This window comes from Callionymus lyra, chromosome 1 (genome assembly GCF_982586985.1).
Source record: "Callionymus lyra chromosome 1, fCalLyr1.hap1.1, whole genome shotgun sequence".
NCBI lineage: Eukaryota > Metazoa > Chordata > Actinopteri > Syngnathiformes > Callionymidae > Callionymus > Callionymus lyra.
The window spans coordinates 45,864,400-45,886,292 of NC_141818.1; positions in this window are offsets into that span (position 1 = coordinate 45,864,400).

The window sequence follows — 21,893 nt, forward strand, 5'->3', positions numbered from 1 at the left end:
TTACAAATTCAATACTTACTAGTGATGGTCTGTTGAAGCTTCATGAAGCTGTGTCGTTATTTTCAGAGTCCACTAGATGGTGGTCTTTGCACTATTTTCCTTTGTTTTGAAAGACTGTTCTACAAAAAGGTTTAAATAGCTGCTTAAAGCAATGGATTTTAGAGCAGAGACTGCCATCTTGTGGCATCTAAAAGAGGCTAATGCTTCATGAAGCTTCATTAACTCATCAATAATAATAATAATGGTCATTTTAAGAAACTGACATATAAGTCAAACTTGAGCAGATGTTGTAATTGGTTTCAAGTCAGAGTGATTTTACTTAAAATACAGAACCTACTAGGGTTGTCACGATACAAAAATGTCGTGACTAATACCAGTAGATTTTTTCGATTCTTTGATACCATGTTTAAAAAAAATAAAGAAGCCTTACTTTAAAGTACACAACTTTATTAAAATAAGGAAAACCAACAGTGAATCGTTTCAAATTCAAAGGGTCGTCATGGTTACAACCTTTTCCATATGAATGCAAAAATATACAAAACCAACAACTATTATACATTCAAACAGTGTTGAGCAGCCTCAAAGTACAATAACAAACCTCCTTCAATCATTTGTATTATTACTGTGCAAATAAATAAGGAAATCAACAACATTACACATACAAACAGTGCTGATAAGCACCTAAAGTATAAAAAGAACACCATTTTTTATATATTTTCTTTGCCTTCCAAACATTTCTGTGACTCTTTTGCTCCTGGTTAGTGTCATCCAGCTTTTATTGTAAAGAAAAAATGTTATTATTTTCAAATAACATGAGCTCAGCAACCCCCAGGAAGCATCTCAATATGTTACATTACATAACAGTATCTTTACATTGTGTTAACGTAATGTTAAGCGTTATGTTACTATAGTAAGTGTTGCTGTAGTGAAGTGTTTCGAGCACACACTCGTATACTGCCTACTGTCAGTTCCGCCAACTACTTCTGTAATTTCGGTAGTGATGTGCTAATGAAGCTTCATGAAACAGTGTCATGTTGATAAGAGGTCAGTAGGTGGCGCCATCAGTTTAAAAATTATGTTTCATTAGAAGAGTTGTTCAAAACAAAGGAAAATAGTGCAGAGACCTCCATCTAGTGGACTCTGAAAATAATGCCACTGCCTCATGAAGCTTTAAATGGCACCTAATGTGCTGATTTAAGTGTGTCTTAGATTGTTCTAGGACTTCTATTATAATCTATTATACTCATCAGTTTCTTTTTGCACAAAACTATCATTTAATAAATATATTTACATCAGAAAATACGCTTAAGCCCCGCCCACTTAAAATCCGCTGTTTCAGCTGAGAAGAAGTCTCGTCCAAGCAACCACGCCCACTCTGCTCTGATTGGTCACAAAACACAAGTTGCATTCAAGTACTCACGTAAATTTCAAAATCGCCCCTGAAACTCCCGTTTTGTACATTAAAAACTAATAATAAAAATAAGGTTTTCTGCTTAATGTACACATTACAAAAACACCTAAAGACAGAAGTAACTCTCAACATGTTTACATAAATATTTATTTTGTTAATTAACATGTATGTTCTTAACTGATTTAGAGCTTCTAGGGGAGGACACCTGCACCAGAGTGATGTCAGAATGTTTCATTTAAACCGTAATCTCGTTTGGCGAGATTTCAGACGAGAACTTTATTAAGTAATAACTTCAAAACTGAGCAACGTAATGATGAATGAACTACTGCATTTTGAAGAGGACGACTTCAACATTTACAACATGTTAATAACTCAATATAGTTGGGTTTTCACATTAGGTGCCCTTTAAACAGACCATCACTAACTCTCGGTACCAAAAAAAAGCTGGTATCGGAATCAACTGCATCTAACGCATCTTTATACTCCACCGTAGGTAATTGATTCCCTGAAACACATACGTAAATAACAGCTTGCGTCAATTGAAGTAAACAAAAGTATGTGTCACAGGCAGTGTTTAACATGTCAATGGTGTGGTTGAGTAAACGTGATAACACACACTCACACACTGGCTCAGCCATTTGCAATCAATAATAAGAGTGTTAATAATAGTAATTAGTGTTCCAAAGAAGAATCCCAGTCTGTATGAAGGACCGAACTTCCCTCAGCAGCAATTAAGTGTCGATCCTTCCATGAGTCTGAGTGACTCGGCCTGAGTTATTAATAAAGCCTCACTCTGGTTGTCAGCCAACAGAGACATCACTGTCATCGTATTCATGTGAACGAAGGGCTTAAGATTTATTCATATCCTTATCGATCTCGTTTAAGTTTGGAACGATTGATTCGTCGTGGGAATGTTCTACTGTCAGAACATTCAACTCAAGACCACGTCACTTCAATCCTGTTCCCAATAGATGGTAAACCATGAAGCTTCTCTTTCAACATCATCTCAACCATTACAATGTTGATTGAAATGACACTTGTTCGCACTGCTTCATCTTTAAGAATTTTAATGCTTCATCCAAACGTGTTTCTTTGGATCTAAAAACACTAGAACCTGTATTTTCTTTACTTTCTACAATTTTTTTGTTCAGTGCAACGCTCGTGTTTACCTGCAGATGTCAGTGTGGTGCAGAGATTCTTACGATTGATTTTGCAGAGAAGCTGATTTTTTTTTCTTTTCTTCTTTTGTTGAGGCATCTGTTGTTATATCCCTGGAACAGATGACGGAAAGGATTGCAGTCTTTTCTGTGAGTGGTTAGTGGGGACGTTTAGATGAAGAGCACGACATATTTATTGTTCTCTATTAGAGTCTATCGACTCCCATGTGGGCTTTTTTCTATTTGTGACTGTCTTTCTCTGTGACTCGGTAAAACATGTTATTGAAGGTGTTTTACAAATAGTTATTACCTTGTTTGTAATGATTGTAATATTAAATCTTTGCAACTCTAAACACGCAAAACAATGGAAAATAAAAGTCAATCGTATGAGTTGGAACAAGAAGTCATGCTGTTATAAAATATTAATACGACAATATATCACAATATTTTGTTGGTTTTATCGATGCTATATCAATATTATATGACAGCACTGTATTGATTAAGTTTTTGGCTTAAATTCTTTTTGTTTTTAATCATAGTTCTTTGATGGTTTACACTTCAATAAAGAGTTTTTGAAATAAATGAACTATTTTTCGATTTACAATTAGTGTTTGTTTGTTTTTGTGTTGCAATTAAACCACCAGTTGCAGTCATTATTTCTTCCGCCAGCTAAAGGAACCATTAAATCCTGCAAGATCCCCGCGATGACTGAGGACGAGAGGATACAGCAGCTTTTAAAGCTGATGTTTTGGACATATTTTGGTTTCAAAACGTATGAGAGCAGTTACGACTTTGTCGAAAGTCAAGTCGAGTACTTGTCTATACTACAATTTTATCCTTGTTCCTATAGTATCGCAATATATCGTTTTGTTCCCCCTGTGTTGTGATGCGTATTGTATCGCCATATTCATACCTATACACACCCTTAATATTTAGTTGCTAATGCAGTAGGGTTTTGTCAGGGGAGTCGGTGCAACATGTTTGTCTATTTTAATGTAGCGACTGATGCTCAGTCGTCTTCTTCTTTGTCCAAAAAGACACTTAAAAACATACAAATACCTTGAATATTAGACCTCCATTGTACTCATTATGTTTTTGTACAACAGTTTATTTTCATGTCTAAACAAGAAGGATCTGTCTCGCCTGCAGTTCATACAAAACTCTGCAGCGAGAATTTTGATCCGCTCTAGTAGAAGAACTCACATTTCTCCGATCCTTAAAACTCTTCACTGGCTTACAGTTTCTTTCAGGATTAACTTTCAAATTCTGGTTCTTACTTTCAGAGCTATTCATGGTCAGACCTTCCATCAGTGATCTGATCCAGACTTACACCCCAGCTCGGGCTCTGAGGTCTGTGGATCAGAATCTACTGATGGTTCCTGAACACGGTTCAGGACCAGAGGAGAGAAATCTTTCCAGACTGTTGCTCCTAAGCTTTGGAACCATCTCTGTGTTTGATGATCTACTGACTCCTTCAAGAAACATCTGTGTTTGATGATCTACTGACTCCTTCAAGAAACATCTGTGTTTGATGATCTACTGACTCCTTCAAGAAACATCTGTGTTTGATGATCTACTGACTCCTTCAAGAAACATCTTAGGACATTTTTATTTGTGCTTTTCCTTGATTTTCTGGAACTCCTGTGTTGTTCTCTGTGTTATCTTACATTTAAAATTAAATTATCACACCCACTCTGCTGCGATTGGTCAAGCATCAAGGTTTGTCACTGCGCGTCATCGACCCCGGAAGTCATCAACTACATGGGACTCGTTGTATAAACAAAGCGGGGCGTGATTACAGCTGGCTGGAGGACGAGTGAAGCCATTATTACATCATAATGGACTCCGATCTCATAACCTCTGGTTCGCCCAGATTTCCGACGGGGGACAAGTTCATGACGTAATAACTCTAAAATGAAGCCAAACGAATTCTAGCGAGATGAATACAGACTGATGAGGTGAATCAAAATGGCGCTAAGGGTGATGCAGCAGTGAATGTTGTCTTCACCCTGACAACTAAATGTCAGAAATAAGGAGGAGAAATAAGTTACATAAGGTGTAGACTGACACAGGCTACACTTCATTAGGGATGGGGTGTAAAAAAGAACAAGGCAGGACGGATCAGACGACGGAACTAACGACGAACCTCAATGAGAAATGACTGACACTCTCGCGACATAAATCTTTAAATTAAACAGCTCCCCCCTTTTTATATGTAGATGAGCGATGCGAGCATCGTTGGTACATGCAGGGGAGGAGAGAGGGAGCACATGCTGCCTTCTCGCTTCAGGGGAGCTGACATGTTTTGAGATGTGGGCCACAAACAAATGGCTTTACCCCACAGACAGCGTGCAGCTGATGTGCTTGATAGCGGAGAAGGGAGTGTGAATCCATGTGGGAGTCACACACACACGGAGACAGAGAATCGATAGCGTGGTTTTGTGTGAATGATGGCGAGCCTTATCTTGTGAGGAGTCTTGGGAAATGGTTCAATGCCTCTTCGGTTAAAACAGAGCTTATTTTTCTTCCCGTCTGTGTGGTTTCCAGTTGTTTCCCTGCGTCCTGCACAGAAGTGGGTTTATATTTTAAAGGGTAACTAATGTGTTGCTTTGAGTGTGTCTTAAAGGGCACCTAATGTGAAAAGCCAACTCTCGTGACTTATTCACATGATGTAAATGTTGAAGTCGTCCTCTTCAAAATGCAGTAGTTCATTCATCATGACGTTGCTCAGTTTTGAAGTTATTACTTAATAAAGTTCTCTCTCGTCTGAAATTTCGCTAAACGAGATCACAGTTTAAATTAAACATTCTGACATCACTCTGGTGCAGGTGTCCTCCCCTAGAAGATCTAAATCAGTTAAGAACCTACATGTTAATAAGATAAATAAATAAAAATAAATATTTATGTAAACATAGTGAAAGTTACTTCTGCCTTTAGGTGTTTTTGTAATGTGTACATTAAGCAGCAAACCTTATTTTTGCTGATAACATCCAGCTCTACTGCTCTTTTGATCCAACTTAGCCCCAGAGGCTGAACAGCTTAGTCAATTGTTTGCTAGAAATCAAACAATTGCTGAGTGAAAACACTTTACAGCTAAATGTGGACAAAACTGAAACTCTGGTGATTGCTCCTGATGATAAGGTTCCAGGGTTGAGTCAGTACTTGGGTGACTTAGGTCAGTCTGTCAAACTGAGCCTGAGAAACCTGGGTGTTGTATTTGATAAAGACATGTCTCTTGTTCAACACTGAAGAAAACTGACCAGAAAGTGTTTCCTTCAACTAAGAAAAATCTCTAAACTTAGGAAAATGTTGTCGGAACATGATCTGGAGCTTGTAATCCATGCGTTTGTTTCTTCTCGTCTGGACTATTGTAACAGTTTGTTTTCATGTCTTAACAAGAAGGATGTGTCTCGTCTGCAGTTGATTCAAAACTCTGCAGGGAGAATTCTGAGCCGCTCTAGTAGAAGAACTCACATTTCTCCGGTCCTTAAAACTCTTCACTGGCTTCCAGTTTCTTTCAGGATCAACTTTAAAATTCTGGTTCTTACTTTCAGATCTATTCATTGTCAGGCTCCTCCTTACATCACTGATCTGATCCAGCCTTACACCCCAGCTCGGGCTCTGAGGTCTGTGGATCAGAATCTACTGATGGTTCCACGCACACGGCTCAGGACCAGAGGAGAGAAATCTTTTCAGGCTGTTGCTCCTAAGCTTTGGAACGATCTTCCTCTCTCTCTGCGCTTGATGGATCTACTGACTCCTTTAAGAAACATCTTAAGACGTTTCTATTTGTTCAGGCTTTTCCTTGAATTTCTCGAACTCCTGTGTTGTTCTCAGTAATATCTTTAAAGTATGTACTTTTTTTCTTTTTTTTTTTGAGTATTGTTTTGATTGTTTAAGCGCTTTGTGAAATGGTCTCGAAAAGCGCTATATAAATGAATATTACTTACTTACTTACTTACTTATTTTTATTATTCATTTTTAATGTACAAATTGGGAGTTTTAGGGCTAAGTTTGAAATTTACGTGAGTCCTTGAATGCAACTCGTGTTTTTGTGAACAATCAGAGCAGAGTGGCTGCTTGGACGAGACTTCTTCTCAGCCAAAACGGCGCATTTTAAGTGGGCGGGGCTTAAGCGTCATTTCTAATGTAAATATCTTTATTAAATGAGAGTTATGTGCAGAAAGAAACATACTGATGAGTATAATAGAGTAGAATAGAGTACAATAGAGGTCCTAGAACAATTTAAGACACACTTAAATCAGCACATTAGATGCCCTTTAAACATATGTTGGACTCTATTGTATCATCATTGTGTGTCTGTTTCTCCGAAAAATCTCTTTCCTTTGAAATATGGACGTTAGAAAATGATCTTAAGCCCCGCCCACCGTTGTTTTTCTGGAGATTCAATCTTATTTATCATAACCACGCACACTCTGTGCTTGGTCAGGCTTCAAGGTTTGTCACTAAGCGTCAGCAATCCCTGAAGTTTCCACCTCCTTATATAAACAAAGCGGTGGGTGATTACAGCTGGCTGGAGGAGGAGTGAAGCCATTATTACGTCATAAAAGACTCAGCTCTCGTAACCTCTTGTTCGCCCAGATTTCAGACGGGGGAGAACTTTAAAAAGTAATAAGTTGAAAACATGGTCATGATGAGAGACTTACTGCATCTCGGAGAGGAAGACTTCAACATTTGAAAACATGTGAGTCAGGTGAGTTTGGTTTTCACATTAGTTGCTGTTTAGGATTATAAAAGAGACAAACGATTATTAATTCTCAGTTTAAAAAATAGTACCTTGACAGCAGCAAAACTGTAACCGTCAGGCGAGTAGTAAAACGCCTTGCTCATATTCCAGAGCTGTCACATACAGCCAAGCGTTCAATTTCTAAAGTAGAGCGCGGCATGGGCTGTGAGGGAGAGCGATGCATTGACAGACTTTGAGCGTACAGAAGTGAAAAGATATGAAGCATGAAGTTTGGGGCGTCCTGTAAGGAGTCTGGTCTTTCGCTGCTGGCTCCTTTCCACGCAGAGAGGCAGCAACCAAATTGCAAAGGGAAAGGCTGTTCATCCCATCACTAAGGTGTGAGCCAAACCCCTGAGGTAAGCCCTTTTTTCTAAGAATGTTAAAGATGGAGCGCCCAGGGAATGAGGGGCCATTCAGAGGGTAGTGCGCTTGGGGAGGCAGAGCAAGTTTGCTTAAGGTGGACTTCCTGGACAAAATCTTATGGGTCATGCTTTGAAGTTGAACCCACGATCTTGAGATGTAAGATTCCATGCGGATTAGGCTTCCCTAAGAGTACTTACACCTGAAATCTTGTTAACCATAACCACGCCCACTCTTCTGTACTTGATCAAGCACTGAGGTTTGTCACTGCGCATCATCAATCCCGTAAGTCTCCACCTCCAAGGGACTCATTGCATAAAAAAAGCACGGCGTGATTACTGCTGGCTGGAGGAGGAGTGAAACCATTATTACGTCATAATGGACGCCGCTCTCGTAACCTCTTGTTCGCCCTGATTTCAGACGGAGGAGAACTTTGTAAAGTAATGAGTTCAAAACATGGTCACGATGAAGGACTTCCTGCATCTTCGAGAGGAAGACTTCAACATTTGAAACATGCGAGTGAGTCTGGAGAGTTGGGTTTTCACATTAGTTCATCTGGTCCGGCTTTGACCCCTTGACTTGGGACGGGTATTTTTCACTCTGTGACCAATGGTGTCAGAAGTAGGATGTTTCTGTTCTGTTTGTTTGAGGTTTATTGAACCCCAAAAGGTCTAAGAGAACAAAGATATAGAACAAAGAAGTGAGCAGGCCTGCTTTTGAGATGGCATTGGGTCCATTGAGGTCACAAATCATGTAGAAACTAGTCCATTTATTTTGTGTCTTTCTTTTATTATTACAAATGGTACAACTCTGAATATGACTATAGGGTTTTAGGAAGTGCTGGTCTGATGAAGCTTTATGAAGCAGTGTCATTATTTTCAGAGTCCACTAGATGGCGGTCTGTGTAGGACATCTGTTTTGAGGCATATGAAGAGACACACCATCATCTCAGAAGTATATGTATATTTTGGGATTATAAAACTAATTTCTCAAGGCCTATGAGTCATGGCTTCGCTGCCCCAAGAAAATGATCAACCCCTGAAAAGTCGGCCTGACAGAATAAATACCCCCAGGTTTGTCCACGGGTTAGTTCTGGATTAATAAATAAACACAGTTGAAGACACCATCTTGTACTTCTGCTTCAATCATATTCAGATGAATAAAACATGAGTCCTTTGGTACGTCAGAACCAGTTAAGCAGAGTCTTCACACCTTCCTCAGTCAAGCCTGCGAGGCAGGTTTAGAGAACATTAGTGAATTAAATGTTGAGATTAAGGTTGCACTCCTGGTTCATCACGAAGAAGAACCATTTTAAAAGTAGCTTCATTAAGTTTAATTCATCAATAGGTGTCATACATTACGTGATGGTCGTGGAGCTAGTCGTCGTTGTTCCAACAAAGAGGACATTCGCAGAGTTGCTGTTATGTTCCTTTTATTGTTGTGTTATTTTGTTTTTTTTAACTTCTTGTTTTCTCCCTTTCTCTCCCCACGACTGGAGCTGAGCAAGCAATACCTGCTGTAACTCCTATTGGGTCCTATGAGTTTTTGGACTCATATTAATGTCTGAGATTTTGGACTCCTATTCATGTGTGAGGTATTGGACTCCTATTCATGTGTGAAGTATTGGACTCCTATTCATGTGTGAGGTATTGGACTCCTATTCATGTGTGAGGTATTGGACTCCTATTCATGTGTGAAGTATTGGACTCCTATTCATGTGTGAGGTATTGGACTCCTATTCATGTGTGAGATATTGGACTCCTATTCATGTGTGAGGTATTGGACTCCTATTCATGTGTGAGGTATTGGACTCCTTTTCATGTCTGAGTTTTTGGACTCATATTAATGTCTGAGATTTTGGACTGCTATTCATCTGTAAGATTGTCGACCCCTTTTCATGTCTGAGTTTTTGAAATCCTATAATGTCTGAGCTTTTGGACTACTATTCATGTCTGATTTTTTGGACTCCTATTATTGTCTGTGCTTTTGGACTCCTATTATTGTCTGTGCTTTTGGAGTCATATTCATGTCTGATTTTTTGGACTCCTATTTATGTGTGAGATATTGGACTCCTATTCATGTTTGAGGTATTGGACTTCTTTTCATGTCTGAGTTTTTGGACTCATATTAATGTCTGAGATTTTGGACTCCTATTCATGTGTGAGATTGTGGACTCCTTTTCATGTCTGAGTTTTTGGACTCATATTAATGTCTGAGATTTTGGACTCCTATTCATCTGTAAGATTGTGGACCCCTTTTCATGTCTGAGTTTTTGAAATCCTATAATGTCTGAGCTTTTAGACTCCTATTCATGTCTGATTTTTTGGACTCCTATTATTGTCTGTGCTTTTGGACTCATATTCATGTCTGAGCTTTTGGACTCCTATTATTGTCTGTGCTTTTGGACTCATATTCATGTCTGAGTTTTTGGACTCCTATTCATGTCTGAGATATTGGACTCCTATTCATGTCTGAGATATTGGACTCATATTAATGTCTGAGATTTTGGACTCCTATAATGTCTGAGCTTTTGGACTCCTATTCATGTCTGATTTTTTGGACTCCTATTCATGTCTGATTTTTTGGACTCATATTCATGTCTGAGCTTTTGGACTCCTATTCATGTCTGAGTTTTTGGACTCCTATTCATGTCTGATTCTTTGGACTCCTATTCATGTCTGAGTTTTTGGACTCATATTCATGACTGAGCTTTTGGACTCCAATTATTGTCTGAGATATTGGACTCCTATTCATGTCTGAGTTTTTTGACTCACTTCGGGATGTTCAAGCAGTCTTTCTTCTGCAGACCTAATAACAGAGATTGTGTTTTGTAAATACATGCGTAACATTTTAAGGAAAGAAGTTATTAAAACATCAGCACAAGAAAAGATTGGTTTACAAACATGTCTGCAGTCTTTAATATTAATCTCACCATTGGAAAACAATATTGTTTTTATTCTCTGTGTCCAGATCAATATCCTATTATTATGTTTAGATGGAATGAATACATTTGAAAAGCTCATCTTCTACAAAGATGGTTGTTATAACCCTTTCAAGGTACGTCTCAGCATAGACAGCAGCGTATACAGATTGTTTTGTGAGATCGTTTCAACGACCGGGATATATTCTTTTATTTTTACAACACAACACAAAAAGGAAAACTTGTAAGCAAAATATCACCAATTGTTGCTAAAAAAAAAAAAGAAATGTATTCCCTTATCTTGCCTTCTGGCGTAACAATGATAGCGCCCGGGGAATCTGTCAACCTCCGAGAGCCTTTGGATAAAACCACCAGTGACTAACTTCATCTGACACAAAAAATGGAGACCCCGTGCCACATATTTACCTCCAAGGTGTTCTCGACTAAACCGACTCAGGGGGCGAGGTTTTGAGAACAAAAGTTCCCATTTGATGCTTTTATATATTCACCTGTGAGGTTTGAAACGATTCTGTTTGTCTATCCAGACATCATTTTTCTTTTAAAATAAAAAAATAAAAAAGGGGCAAACTAAATCAGAGGTTTCCTCAATAGTATTCTCCAGGAATGCTGAACATTTGTTAACATGATTCAATCCGGGGAAGGCGGTGTCAGAGCTCGCAGATTTCCCTGGTGGAAGATTGTGCAGACGCGGTTCATCACAGCCCGATCACGTTCCGGTGCTTGTGGAAGTGATAGGATTACAGTTTTATGAACACCACTGACAGAGAGATAATAAGGACTCCACTGTCAAATGTTCCATCATCAAGATACATGAAAGTGAGCAGGAAGACGAAAACTCACATCATCTCCTTTCTTATAGATCCAACAGGCAGACTTGAACCTGCTCTACGTGATAGTTATTTACAAACTAAATATGTTTTTAGGTTTGTGAATGTATGAAGCTCAAACTATACACATTAATACGCACAATTATTTATCTAATCAACGCTGTATTATCCAATTAGGATATTCTTTCATGTGATTCACGACCGCTTTTCTCATTCTCGGACAAATGTTTCTTCTTTTTATTTTTGCGTCTCTTTCTTTTTATTTACTCTGTATATTTTAAAACTTTCACTATAAAAATATTAAGGTATCCAAAAGTACCCAGTGCTGCTTTAGTATCTATCAGGACGTGCAAAATCTGAGGAAGGATTTTGTCGCTTTCTTATTGGTCCAGGGTTTCATTTTCACTTCGCCCTTTTTTCCTGCTTTCTTTACTATTTTTATTTCGTAAACAAGCTTATTTTATTTGTTATTTGTAATACTTTTTTTGTTGTTTTTGTAATTCTGCTGCTTGGAATTGGCTTCTCTTGTTTTTAACAATTCTTCAAACGTAAAATTGTATTTTTCATTCAAGCGGTTTATTGGCTTTAAAAAAATAAATGTCTATTTGGATGCGAGGGAGGAACTAGTAAAAAACATCTGTGCAATAATAATAATAATAATAATAACAATAATAATAATAGTAACAACAAAAATAATGATAATAAAGACATGAAACCCCCTGAGTTATCTATTATAACCTCAGGTTCTGCGAGTTGGTGCGAAGCCCTCCAACGGCTTCGCTATGGGTTTACCCCGAGGCACCGCCTCGTCTCTGAGAAAGCTTAATGAACTCGCCACCCAGCAGGGGGCAGTACCTTCCTATAAAGGCGGGCAGCACCCGCCGCACTTTCTCCAACTGAAAACTCAGCGAGAAGGGCGGCCGCTGGGCGACGAGGTTGGAGGGCTTCGCACCAACTCGCAGAACCTGAGGTTATAATAGATAACTCAGGGGTTCTGCTTCATTGGTGCTCCGCCCTCCAACGGCTTCGCTATGGGTTTACCCAAAAGGCGAAGCCTGACGGGATAAATGTACCCCCAGCTGGACGCCGCTCCTGGAGCAGCATCACTAGGGCCCCGCCGGCCCAGGGTCCAATCCCACTTGAGCCGTGGGCCCTGAGGGGGGCACAACAGCGCTCAAGACAGTATGAGCTACTGATCCCGCCGTTACGTCGAGGAGATAGGCCTTAGCGAAGGTAGACGTGGACGCCCAAGAGGCAGCAGAGCAGATATCCTCTGCTGCCCCACCCCGCAAAAGAGCCACTGAGGCTGCCACGCCACGGGTGGAATGTGCCCTCAGACCGCTAGGAGCGGATCCACCCGCTGCTCGGTAGGCACGGATAATGGCCGATCTCACCCAATGAGAGAACCTCTGGGGGGAGAGAGCCTCTCCCCGCCGGCATCTACCGTGGCAGACAAAAAGGGCATCAGAGCGCCTAAACTCGGCCACCCGCCGCAAGTAACAGGCCAACGCCCTCACTGGACACAACAGGTGGAGACGCTCCTGACCCGGGTCCGAGTGAGGCGGCGGGTGAAAGGCCCGCAGCGTGAAGGTCGTCGCCCGGAACAAGGAACTCAGAATCTTCGGGCGGAACGCTGGGTTAGGACGCAAAGACACCGAAGACTCCTCGACGCCAAAGGAAAGACACTCAGGGCTAATGGAGAGGGCACAAAGCTCACTTGCTCTCTTCGTGGTTGTTAGTGCCAGAAGGAGCGATACCTTGAAGACAAGATATCCAATGGGACTTGGTCAAGAGGCTCGAAGGTCGGCCCTGTGAGAGAGTCCAGTACCAACTGGAGATCCCACTGAGGGCTGGAAGGCCTTGCAGGAGGTCGAAGCCTGCAGGCACCCCGCAGGAAACGCGCCACCAAAGGGTGGGCGCGAACCGAAGCACCCTCAAACCGACATGCCTCGTCGCTATGGCTGATGCGAACACTCTCAGTGTCGCCACAGTCCGCCCGTTATCCAGCAAATGTTGCAGGAAAGACAGGATAGCGGAGACCAAACAAGAGCTGGGGTCCAAGGACCTGTCTGAACACCAGCGGGAGAATATCCCCCACTTTGAGGCATAAAGCCTACATGTTGATGGGGCCCGGGCGTTCTCCAGCGTGTGGAGAACGTCCGGGTCCAGGGTCCCGATCAGCTCGTCCCGTGCAGGAGCCACACCTTGAGAGGCCGGCCCAGCACCGGGGGCGCTGTCAGTGTCCCCCCCGCCTGACACAGGGCAGCGGGGCCCCAAGGGATGGCCCACGGGGCCCCGACCGCCATGCGCACCAGCTCCGGGAACCAGAGCGCCCCCGGGGAGTCTGGTGCCACTAGAATTAACCTCAGCCCCCCCCGCCTCGTCCTCCGAATCAGGGGGAGAAGGAGCCGCGGAGGAGGGAAGGCGAACAGCAGACCGACCGGCCACCTCGAATGGGCTAAAGCGTCCACGCCTAGTGGGGGGCGGTCCGAAGCCCTGAGGGAGAACCAAAGAGGGCATTTGAAGTTCTCCTTGCTGGCGAAGAGGTCTGCAACCGGGTGACCGAATCGAGACCAGATCTCGCTTGCCACTGCCTCGGACAGACCCCATTCGTCCTGGACGGCCCCCCTCGACAGTCTGTCCGCTACTGCATTCAGCTCGCCCGGGACGTGCTGGGCTCTGAGCGAAAGCAGGTGACAGTCCGCCCACAGCCAAATCTTCCTTGCCACACACAGAAGGGCTGGGGATCTGACTCCACCTTGGCGATTTACGTACGCCACGGCGGTGGAGCTGTCTGAAAATACTAGGACGTTGGACTGTGACAGTTGGGGAGAGAGGTGAAGCAGGACATTGTGAATTGCCTTCAGCTCTAGCCAGTTTATGTGTCTGAGCACCGGACTGCTCCAGACCCCACTGGCATAGGCCTGACCCGAGGTGCCTCCCCAACCTGTCAGGGAAGCGTCTGTGAACACTTGAGTGTAACGAAGGACGCAACCCAATGGAACTCTCCGCCTGAGGTTGGCGTGAGAGTTCCAGAACTGGATGTCCTGCAAAACCCGAGCGGGAAGGCGCACTTTCCGACCTCTTTCCCGCTTGAGGTCTAGCTTGAGACGACCAAACCATCTCTGAAGCTCCCTCATGTGCAGCAAGCCCAGCCGAACAACCGTGTGGGCTGCCGCCATGAGCCCCAGGAGGGACATAACAGTGCCTGCTGTTGTCACGTGACACCGAGCTTCCAGCAACTGTGTTGTCAGTCGGAGAATGGGCTGGATACGCACGTCCGGGAGGCGCGCGTATCCTTCCTCCGAGTTCAACAGTACCCTCAGGTAAACTAACTGTTGAGCTGGAGTCAGAGCGCTCTTGCTGAGGTTCACTGTGAACCCCAGGGTGGCAATATGGCTCAACACCTTCTGTGTGTGAGCGTAACTTTCTGCCTCTGACCTGGCAAGGATCAACCAGTCGTCCAGATAGGTCAAGATCCTTACCCCACTCACTCTCAAAGGCTCCACTGCCGCTTCCACACACTTGGTGAAGGTCCTGGGTGCCAGAGAGTAGCCGAACGGAAGTCGAGTGTACTGAAACACCCGACCCTCGAGGGCGAAAACGCAAGTACTTTCGATGTCTCTTGACTATCGGTATGTGAAAGTACGCGTCGGTCAGGTCGATAGATGTCATCCAATCTCCTGGACATACACCTGAAAGCAGTTTCTTGACCGTCAACATGCGAAACGGGCGGGTAGCTATGAACTTGTTCAAATAGCTGAGGTCCAGAATGGGCCTCCAACCCCCGGTCTTCTTCGTCACGAGGAAGTACCGGGAGTAAAACCCTGACATCATCTCGGCTGCAGGGACCAGTTCTACGACCTCCTTCTGCAGCAGAGTAGACACCTCGTTTCTCAGACAGGATAGTTTCTCCTGCTCCACCATACGCGTCCAGAGAATCCCTGAAAAACGCGGGGGTTGACGGGCAAACTGTAGCGCATAGCCCCGCCTGATTACTCCCCCCAGCCAAGTGGGTCCTAGAAGTAAAACCAGGCGACTCCAAGCCGAATAATGTTCTGTCAGAACCGCAGCCCTGGCGAACCTTGGGTAGTCCTCCGGCCCGCCCCCCATGGACGGGCCGTAGACGAAAGGGCATCACACAAGCCGCGTCTCTATCTCTTGAATCCACAGAGCATGTACTCGAGTTGGATTCACTAGAACCCCCACTCTCATACATAAAAGCCGGCTCTGTGGGAGAAGCGCGCAAGTGCGCGTGAGACACCTCAGATGCGCGTCGTGCGTGTTTCCTTCCCCCCCCGGAAGTCTTCCCAACTCCCTGAGCACTTCTTAGTGTCACCGGAGCTGACAAAACCCGCGATGTGGAGGAAAGCGCTGGAGAATTAACCCGGAGCTGAAGTGAGTTAGGTCGCGCGCGCGTCGGCACCGCATCACTCACCCGGTCCCGTACATTCTCCAGCCCCGCTGGCGGTCCAGACCTGCTCGTCACTCGTGAGATCCGACCGCCACGCACCTCTCCAGTTGATCGACCAGACGGGACGGAAGTTCCTCGCCCTCGCCTGGTCTCAGAACGGCGAAAAAACTCGCGCGTAAAAACACCAGGTTGCGTCAGTTCCATGGCGCTTCTCCGCCGCCAACGTGACGTCCTCCACGGTGCCAGTGTTTGTAGACAGCGCTGTGGGGAAAGGAACAACCTCCGGTTAACATAGACATGTCCGGACAAGTTCCACTCACCTCATCAGCTGTCACGCTCTGTCGGGCACGAGCGCTGGTCGACGCGGAAGTAAACACAGCTGATCAAGCCGGTCTCGCGGACCTCTGCTCGTCTGTAAACAAAACACATGTGGTTGGAGTCTGCCCCTCATTCGTGTGGACAGACTCCGTTATTGCAGTCTCGGTATGACCCGGACGAAGGGGTTTAAAACCTCCTTCGGACTGTGTTATGAGAGGAAAATCACGCCGTCTATGACCGGCGGAGCATGTTAGCTTAGCATTAGCGGCGAAAGTTTCTAATGACGCCTGTGAATACGTCACACTCACAGGCGGAAACACATGCACGCTACCAACATCTCTCTCAGAACGAACCACAGAAACGTCATACGTTCTCTTGTTTTATTCCCGACACATTCCCTTGAATGAATAGGGTGGAGGAGCCCTCGGCCGTCGACTCTGCTGCGGCTGCTGGCTCCCCGGCTCGCGCTGCGGATCTTGGCGACGCTCACTCGTCGCACGCCGCCGCTGTTGCCGATGTTGTTGGTGCTGCTGGGGTGGCTGGTCTCTGGTGACGCTTCCCCCCAGCACCAGATGATGATGCCGACGAACGGGATCTCCGTCTCCGCGTATCCCCGTCGCGCATCGTCATCACGCCAAACGTGACGTCATCCATGACGTTTCTCCGCCAAACGTGACGTCATCCATGGCGCCGGGATTTTCTTGACAACGCTCATCGGCGGTCAAACCCCGTCAGCGCATGTCAACACGGAAGTAAACACAGCTGATCAAGCCGGTCTCGTGGACATTTGCTTATCAGGCCGACGAACGGGATCTTCTCCGCGTATCCTCGTCGCGCCTCGTCATCACGCCCATGCAGGTGATGGCGGAGCTGCGCCGCCTCCTGCCGGGCCATTCCTCTCAATGGTGCGTCCGTTCCATGGCGTTTCTCCGCCGAACGTGACGTCATCCATGACGTTTCTCCGCCAACGTGACGTCATCCATGACGTTTCTCCGCCAAACGTGACGTCATCCATGGCGCCGGGATTTTTTTGACAACGCTCATCGGCGGTCAAACCCCGTCAGCGCATGTCAACACGGAAGTGAAGTAAACACAGCTGATCAAGCCGGTCTCGTGGACATTTGCTTATCTGGAAACAAAGCACATGGTTGAGTCTGCCCTTCATTCGTGTGGACAGACTCCGTTATTACAGTCTCGGTATGACCCGGACGAAGGGGTTTAAAACCTCCTCCGAACTGTGTTCTGAGAGGAAACTCTCGCCGTCTATGAACGGCGGAGCATGTTAGCTTAGCATTAGCGGCGAAAGTCTCTAATGACGCCTGTGAATACGTCACACTCACAGGCGGAGCCACATGCACACTAATACCTCTCAAGTGAATCCGTCGAGTGCTGCAGGAGGGCCATGAGACCTGCAAGAGATACTCACCTGATCGCTCTCGCATACCCCATGGTCGACTCCATGCAGCGAGCCAGTCGTCCTCCTCGTCGACATCTGTTCATGACCGATGGACGACTCAGCTCGACTCATCAGGGCCCAACACGTTGGAACGTGAGCTTGTCGAGTGCAGCGCACAGGACTGCCGTGTTGTTATTTTAAACAACACGGCAGTCCTGTGTTGATCATAATCATGATCTGAGGCGGCGTGGGTCGACAAGCCTCGAACGCTTCCCAACACTGTCAAAAGCCGTGGGAAGCGCTCGGAAGGCCACATAATCATCCCGTGTGATTTGGGCCTCTAGGCAAAACGAAGCAGACATGTGTGTCTCCTCTTCAGGGAGTCTTCGTGCACACATGGTTCACTTCAATATTCATTCGCCATCATTACATTCCACTGTCAGGAGCTTTCTCGCTGAGTTGAAAAAGGAGAAAGTGCGGCGGGTGCTGCCCGCCTTTATAGGAAGGTACTGCCCCCTGCTGGGTGGCGAGTTCATTAAGCTTTCTCAGAGACGAGGCGGTGCCTCGGGGTAAACCCATAGCGAAGCCGTTGGAGGGCGGAGCACCAATGAAGCAGAACAAGAATGACATCAACAATAGAAGTTTATTTCTCAAAAATGTTATCATGAAGTAAACAACATCCATAATAATAATAATAATAATAATAATAATAACAACAATAATAATAATAATAACAATAATAATAATAGTAACAACAAAAATAATGATAATAAAGACATGAAACCAAGAATGATAATCAACAATAGAAGTGTATTTCTCAAAAATGTTATCATGTAGTAAACAACATCCATAATAATAATAATAATAATAATAATAATAATAATAATAATAATAATAATAATAATAATAATAATAATAATAATAACAATAATAATAATAGTAACAACAAAAATAATGATAATAAAGACATGAAACCAAGAATGACATCAACAATAGAAGTTTATTTCTCAAAAATGTTATCATGTAGTAAACAACATCCATAATAATAATAATAATAATAATAATAATAATAATAATAATAACAATAATAATAATAGTAACAACAAAAATAATGATAATAAAGACATGAAACCAAGAATGACATCAACAATAGAAGTTTATTTCTCAAAAATGTTATCATGAAGTAAACAACATCCATAATAATAATAATAATAATAATAATAATAACAATAATAATAATAATAATAATAATAATAGTAACAACAAAAATAATGATAATAAAGACATGAAACCAAGAATGACATCAACAATAGAAGTTTATTTCTCAAAAATGTTATCATGTAGTAAACAACATCCATAATAATAATAATAATAATAATAATAATAATAATAATAATAATAATAATAATAATAATAATAATAATAATAATAATAATAATAATAATAATAATAATAACAATAATAATAATAGTAACAACAAAAATAATGATAATAAAGACATGAAACCAAGAATGACATCAACAATAGAAGTTTATTTCTCAAAAATGTTATCATGTAGTAAACAACATCCATAATAATAATAATAATAATAACAACAATAATAATAATAATAACAATAATAATAATAGTAACAACAAAAATAATGATAATAAAGACATGAAACCAAGAATGACATCAACAATAGAAGTTTATTTCTCAAAAATGTTATCATGTAGTAAACAACATCCATAATAATAATAATAATAATAATAATAATAACAATAATAATAATAGTAACAACAAAAATAATGATAATAAAGACATGAAACCAAGAATGACATCAACAATAGAAGTTTATTTCTCAAAAATGTTATCATGTAGTAAACAACATCCATAATAATAATAATAATAATAATAATAATAATAACAATAAAGACATGTAACCATGGACGACATCAACCAGGGTAAAGTATACAAACATAGAAGTTTATTTCTCAAAACAATTCAGTACTGAGAGAATCAAGCTTAAAAATGTTCATTTCCAAAAGTATTAAAAAAAAAAGAAAATATTTTTTTATACACATTGGGAAACAGAGAGCAGACAATGGTGGTCCATTACTGCACCACTGCAGTGCATTGTGGGTTATATACAAGTTTTGTTGTTCACTAGATCTTTCCGCCCTTGGTGAGTGAATCTCAAGGAGTTGATTTCAGCTGTTGTGAGAAATGAAACGACCCCAGATGGCGGCTGAGATTCTCCCTCGAGGGAAGTTATCGAGGCAAGTGAGCGACTATTGAAAACTGCCGTTTTTATGCTGGGAGAAAAAAACCCAAATCCACCTGGACTGAACCAATCAAAAAAAGAATGAATCATAGCTACTAATCCCCCTCAAAATAACCACATTTAAAATCAAACACCGGCCTTCGATCTTAAACGCCCCTTTTTGGATCAATAATACTAAGTGTTACTTCACCCTTGAGGATGTATCAGTTGTTGTCTTTGAGATGTCAACACGTGGGAACGAGTTCACCTGCAAATCCCACCTTTTCCTCCCCGATGAAAATGTGACCTGACTTTAAAGTCAGGTCTGAGAATATAAAGCTGCCCGAGGCGCCTGAACGTCCAGCCTGTCAATGTCAAAGACTGCTTCACTAATACATACACATCTGGTGAACAATACACACACAACAACACATGCACGGGTACACACACACACAGAAATGCATGTATAACAATACATACACACACACACAGCAACACATGCATGGGTACACAGACACACACAGAAATGCTTGTATAACAATACATACACACACATGGCTACGCATGCATGGGTACACACACACACAGAAATGCTTGTATAACAATACATACACACACACACAGCAACACATGCATGGGTACACAGACACACACAGAAACGCATGTACTACAATACACACACACAGAAACACATGCACAACAAGACACACAGAAATGCACGCACTACAACCCACACAGTCAGAAACACATGCACGACAACACACACTCACAGAAACGCATGCACTACAACACACAGAAACATATGCACAACAACACACACACAGAAATACATGCACAATAATACAATCACACACAAAATGCATGAACAACAACACACACACAGCAACACATGCACTACAACACACACAAACGCATGCACTACAACACACACACAGAAACACATGAACTACAATACACACACTCAGAAACACATGTACTACAATACATACACACACACACAGAAACATATGCACTAAAACATACACACAGCAACACATGCATGGGTACAAACACACACACAGAAACTCATGCACTAGAACACACACACACAGAAACATATGCACTACAACACAAACACACAGAAACGCATGCACTGCAACACACACACAGAAACGCATGCACAACAAGACACACAGAAATGCACGCACTACAACCCACACACAGAAACAAATGCACAATAATACAATCACACACAGAAACCCACGCACAACAACACACACACAGAAATACATGCACAATAATACAATCACACACAAAAATGCATGAACAACAACACACACACAGCAACACATGCACTATAACACACACAAACGCATGCACTACAACACACACACAGAAATACATGCACAATAATACAATCACACACAAAATGCATGAACAACAACACACACACAGCAACACATGCACTACAACACACACAAACGCATGCACTACAACACACACACAGAAACACATGAACTACAATACACACACACTCAGAAACACATGTACTACAATACACACACACACACACACACAGAAACATATGCACTAAAACATACACACAGCAACACATGCATGGGTACAAACACACACACAGAAACTCATGCACTAGAACACACACACACAGAAACTCATGCACTAGAACACACACACACAGAAACATATGCACTACAACACACACACACAGAAACGCATGCACGACAACACACACACAGAAACATATGCACTACAACACACACACACAGAAACACATGCACTGCAACACACACACAGAAACAAATGCACAATAATACAATCACACACAGAAACCCACACACAACAACACACACAGTCAGAAACACATGCACGACAACACACAGAAACACATGCACAACAACACACACATAAACGCACGCACTACAACACACACACAAAAATACAAGCACAATAATACAATCTCACACAAAAATGCATGAACAACAGCACACACACAGCAACACATGCACTACAACAACAAACAGCCACACACAGAAATACATGCACTACAACACACAAACACAGAAACACATGTACGACAACA